The sequence below is a fragment of the Triticum urartu genome, chromosome 3 (assembly GCF_003073215.2).
Source record: "Triticum urartu cultivar G1812 chromosome 3, Tu2.1, whole genome shotgun sequence".
NCBI classification, from domain to species: domain Eukaryota; kingdom Viridiplantae; phylum Streptophyta; class Magnoliopsida; order Poales; family Poaceae; genus Triticum; species Triticum urartu.
Window position 1 is genome coordinate 197,630,206 of NC_053024.1, and position 6,000 is coordinate 197,636,205.

Sequence of the window (6,000 nt, forward strand, 5' to 3'; positions counted from 1 at the left end):
ACTCGTAGCTTGACCCATCCGGTGTTGCCCTGAGAACGAGATATGTGCTGCTCCTATCAGGATGTCGGCGCATCGGGCGGCTTTTCTAGTCTTGTTTTACCATTGTCTAAATGTCTTGTAACCGGGATTCCGAGACTGATCGGGTCTTCCTGGGAGAAGGAATATCCTTCGTTGACCGTGAGAGCTTTTGATGGGCTAAGTTGGGACACCCCTGCAGGGTTTTTGAACTTTCGAACGTTGTGCCGGCGGTTATGGGCAGATGGGAATTTGTTAATGTCCGGTTGTAGAGAACTTGAAACTTAACTTAATTAAAATGCATCAACCACGTGTGTAGCCGTGATGGTCTCTTCTCGGCGGGGTCCGGGAAATGAACACGGTTCTTGTGTTATGCTTGAACATAAGTAGTTTCAGGATCACTTCTTGATCATTTCTAGTTCGCGACCGTGCTTTACTTCTCTTCTCGCTCTCTTTTGCGTAAGTTAGCCACCATATATGCTAGTGCTTGCTGCAGATCCACCTCACATACCTTTTACCTACCCATAAGCTTAAATAGTCTTGATCGCGAGGATGTGAGATTGCTGAGTCCCCGTGACTCACATTTTACTTCCAAAACCAGCTTGCAGGTGCCGTTGATATCGTGCAGGTGACGCAACTGAGCTCAAGGAGGAGCTCGATGAAGATCGTGTTCGTTATGTTGTTCCGTTTCCAGTTGATCAGTAGTGGAGCCTAGTCGGGTCGATCGGGGATCTTTCGCATTAGGGGTAGTCCTCTTTTATTTTGGTTTCGTAGTCCGACCTTGTTTGTATCTGGATGATGTAATGCTTTATTCATGTATTGTATGAAGTGGCAGTTGTAAGCCAACTCTGTACCTCTTTCTTATTCAGTACATGGGATGTGTAAAGATTACCCCTCTTGCGACATGCCTACAATGCGGTTATGCCTCTAAGTCGTGCTCCGACACGTGGGACATATAGCCGCATCGTGGGTGTTACAAGTTGGTATCAGAGCCTTCCCCAACTTAGGAGCCCCCTGCTTGATTGAATCGCTGGCGTTGTTGAGTCTAGAAAAATGTTTTGAATCTTTTAGGATTATATATATCAGAGAGTAGGATTCTTTTTACTCCTCAGTCCCTTTGTCGCTCTGGTGAGGCATCCTGGCGTAGAGTTTTGACTCTTATCTTTTCAAATTTCACTAAAAAATTTTTAGGATCACGTGGGTATCTTGGAATCGTTTCGATGGTTTTGTGATGAGAACATTGTTCTTGGTGCCTCCTGACATTTAGGGGTTGTGGCCGTGTCCCAGGGAGTTGAGCTCCGAGGTGTTGTCGTCACAATTTTATCGTTGCAGTTCTGGAATACCTGAGTTTCGCCGACATCGAAAATCTCTTTTATGCATTTGTTGGTGAGATAACCTCGACGCCACCCAGTACTGGGGCGGGAGTTCGGGAGTATTGCCATAACTCGTATAACGGCTGCTTTTCGAAGGTTGAGGCAAATGATTTCCGAAGATTTCTTGGTTATGTGTTGAAGGATGGATACAGCTGGATGTAGGATTTGTTAGTTTTGGGTGAGATATTATGCTTCCCCTGTACCCCCAACACCTGATTGCATAACCGAAAAAATTTCGGGAGCTTATACATGGGAATCCAAGAAGCTCTTAGGATATCTTTCCGACAGATGCATGATATGAGATTGGGGTTCGTTGTCTAGTGGTCCGCCTATCCACGGTTGGTTTTACAGTGGTCTCGTTGTGTCTTAAAGAGTCCTTGGCTATGCTGACTCGGGGACACTTCGTATGTCATGCGCACTGCCTTGTACATGATGGTGCTGTACGATCGAGCCCGTGTGGGCCCCACCACGAAAACTTCGGACGAAATCTCTATCATATGTTTGTTCCGGCTTATTCTGCAAGCCAACCCTTTGTTTTGTTTCAGTTCTGGTATTCGATTTGCTTCGAAGTCAAATGTTGATTCCATACCTTTTCTAAGCGGTGTTTTCATGTTCCTATGTGAATACTAATCCTTCTCGATCATCGAGTTTGTCATTTCAATTTCTTTTCAACTGGTGGGTTTTCCATTCGAGTTTATCCATTCATTTCAACATCCGCAAGATAAATTCTAAGTTTCTCAACGGTGTTCGTTTCATCCGTCCCAAATTGTCTTTGTTTTCCCGCCCACCCACCCTTTTCCTTCAAGGGCTCGGATTTCTGAATCAAGTATTCATTTTATTCATGTGAATTTTTTCTCCATTCCTTTCTTTGAATGTTCGTATCCGGTGATTCTCATGAAGATTCTAACAAAGCTTCAAGTTCATCATTCTTCGTTTTTTTTCTTCTCCGGTGGACTCAATTAAAGCTTTTGGTGTTGACCACATCCCTTTTCCTCGTTTCAAATGCTTTCTCATGCCGGTGCACCTCTTAATCATCCACTCCTCGCTATTCATTTATTCCGGAGTGCTGAAGATATCTCGTCTTGTCATTCAAGATCCGTTCAACCTATTTCGAGGTTGTTATCTCATCCAAGCTGTTTAATTCAACCGGTGCTATCTCCTTTTCAAGTAATCGTTCAACGGTGTTTCTTTTGAGTGTGCCCTAACCCACATGTATTTTCCCAGGATCTTACCTGACTCTTCTAATCTTCCCGAAGTTACTCTCAAATTATTTTTTCCACGTTTGACGTAAGAATGAATTATCATCAGTCATTTGTATTTCTCCAAGATTGGTTAAATTCTTCTCATTGTTGGCTCAAACTCTTCGCTTTTCATTCTCCCGGAGTATCTCAACAATTCATGGTGGTGTTCTCATCATCATTCTCAACATTTGTAGACCGAAGAAGAGTTTCCCTCTAAATCTTGCTCCTTTCTCTTCAAGACTCGTGGTTCTAGCTTCATGCCATCCTCTCATAATTGTTTGAGATTGTGAGAATTCTTTTCATCCATCCGGAGCATTTCAGGAGTCTTTTTAGTTTGATTATCCGGAGGCCATCATTTCGGAAGATTTATCCATTCCAGCTTTCAGCTCTCATTCTCTAAATCTTACCGATGCATCATTGAAGTATTCTCTAATCAGCTCGGGATCTCTTCATTCACTTGTATCTATATTCTCTCAAGCATCTTCATTCGTTTTCCAATTCTACCCAATGATTTGTGCCTTTGCTACTCTCATTTTCAATTCTTATGGTGGTTCGTTCAAGAGTTCTCTTCCTTTGCTCTCATATCAATTCATTCGTTGTTTCAATCCTACCGGTGGATCATCGAAGGCCTCTTCAAGTTCGCGCAATATCTATCTTAATCCTTTTTTATGAGAATAAGTAGTATGCCAAATCCATTGCTTGTCATCAATTAAATTGGGGAAGGATAATCATAATGTAATTCTTATTCTTGTTTCATCCAAGCGTTTAAATCCTTATTCCGGAGGTTCATCAAAATTCTCGATTTCAATTGTTTCATCTTTTCTTATCCGGAGTTCCAAGCTTTCCGTTTATCTCGTCGTGAAGATCCATCTAAATCTTCGCAAGGATTCACCTCGTGTTTTCAACTTCTCTTTCTTTCTATCATCCTTTTATTACCGGAGTTCTTCAGGGAGGCTACATGATGGTTCATCAAAGATTCTTGTCAATCGTCAATTGTTCTTCAAGTTTTCTCTCGGAGTTAAGATCTTCCAAGCTATACTCAAAAATTAAACATGGTGCCAAACACATGTTTTGTTTGAGGAGTTCAAGCCTTCTTTATCTTGCATTCCGAAGTGCAATTCTACCGTATCATTTGAGGTGGTGCTATGTCGTTCTTCATAATTTGAGTTCATGTTTCATGATTCACATGTTGTCAAGAATGAGATATCTTAAATCCATCAATCTCTTCATTGGAGTTATCTTGGGTTATATTTCACCTAAAACCTTCCCTAAGGAATGTTGCTATTTATGGTGTTTATCGATGATCCAAGTTTCCTCCTATTCTCACGATGAAAGATGTTTTCATCTCTCCGTCACTCTCAAGCAAGCAATTGTTTTTGTTTGTGGCAGGTTTTCACCTCAAGTTCTTGAGATGTTTTCCATAAGCCCTCAACAAGCCTGTTCTTTTCGTTGTTGATTTCCCAACAACTCTGTTCAATCCTTCTTTTTAAGGATGCTCTCTCAAATTCATTTGAGGTAGAACATGTTGTTTTTCTTCTCCGTTCTTTTCTTTGCATTCTTTCATTTCTTCCGGAGGCATTGTGATGATGCTCTCTTCACTCATCATCTCGTATTGTGAAGATCTTGTTCTTTTCTTTGCTTATCCATTCATCTGGAGTGTCGTGTTTTCTTTCGAGCTCTCTCATCTTATCAAATTTTTCCTTCCTTCTCAATCGGAGTGCTGTCTGAAATCTTTCTTACCCCTTGTGCCATTCTTTCAATAGTTCCGAAGATAGTGTGTTGTTTATTTCTTCAAGCATACTCTCATCTTGTCAAGTTCTTATTCAATTCCTTTTCTTTTCAGTCGGAATGCTGCCCAAATTATATCATTCTTTTTCCTTCTCTATCTTGTTTTAACCGGAGTGTCATTTCTATCATTCCTCTTCTGATCGGAGTGTCACCCAAGTGCTTTCGTTTGGCAAAGTTTATATTCTTTACCTTCCATGTCCAACCGGAGTATTGTCGTAATTGATCCTTATCGTTCCTTGTACATCTCGTTTCAATCGGAGTACTTGCATGTACTTCTTATCTATTGTAACCTTTTTCTGATGTCTTTCAACCTACAAGGGTCTAGTAAGGTTCCTTGTTCCTCTTCTCTAACGGAGTGTTTCAACTTTGCTCATCTTCATTGTATTCTGTCTTTCTATTTGTTCAACCTCGCAAGGTTCTTGGTTTCACGCGTTTGTCAAAGAAGCAATTCGTTTTACCTCTTCTCTTCCTCTTCCGTTTTCCCTCCGGTGCCATTCTAGATCTCGGGACGAGATCCTCTTGTAGTGGTGGAGTGTTGTAATGCCCCGAGACCGTTGCGCCAGCTGTCTTCCAGTTATTCGCTGTCGTTGCCTTGTCATTCGCTTGCGTGTCGCATCTTGCCATGTCATCATCCGCATTGCAACATCATGTTTTCAAAACCTGCATCTGTCTGTGTTTCCCCCAGTTTCGTCTGTTGTCCGTTCTGAGCCCAGACACACTTGCACACGCCCGCGGCACGTCCGAAATATTATTTTATAAGTGGCCGGAAAATGTTCTCGGAATGAGTTGAAAGTTGGCACGCGGTCTTATTATAGTGTAGGTAGGCCTCCTGCCAAGTTTTATCGCGTTCGGAGTCCGTTTGACGCCCTAACGGATAACTATAGCGGCAATAGTAGCTGGTCTGTCGTCGGACGTTTTCGGTCTCCGAAAACTGCTGTCGGGCCCTCTCTCTCTCTTCTCTCCTCTCAGCCTCGCCACAACCCACCTATTCCATCCACCTATCCCTCTTCGCGTCCGGAGCCGTCAGATGTGATCACACGGTCCGAAAACCCCTCTTTGCTCAGTGCACAAACCCCCTCTCGTGGGCGTCCGAAACTTCCCCGGACCCGGCTCGGGCAGTCGTCACCGTTGGATCCGGATCATCCCCAAACATCTACAGAACGTCACCGTTTTCTTATTTGGCCTCCCTAGCCTATTTTTCCTGACCGTCCGATTTTGATCGGAGGGACAAGATAGCCCCTATTCTACCCACAGCTATAAATATGAGTTTAACCCTAATTTTGAGGAGAGTTGTCCCATCCTCCGAATCCCTCCGCCGCCACTCTCTATGGTTCCCCTCGGGATAACCAGCGAACCAACCAGAGCCTCCACCTTCTCCTCGATCTCCCCTGCCACCAGCGACCGGAGCCTCCCGGCGCAGTCTTCTGCTCATTGCCTCGCTCAAGCCCTCGGGTGCCTCCTCTGCCCGACACCAACCGTCCCCGCCATGGATTGGAGCCCGCCTCTGCTTCTAATCTCCGTCTCCCGAGCAGGAGCTCCTGCCTCGACCTCACCTCCACCTCATCACGCCGGACTCCTCCCGC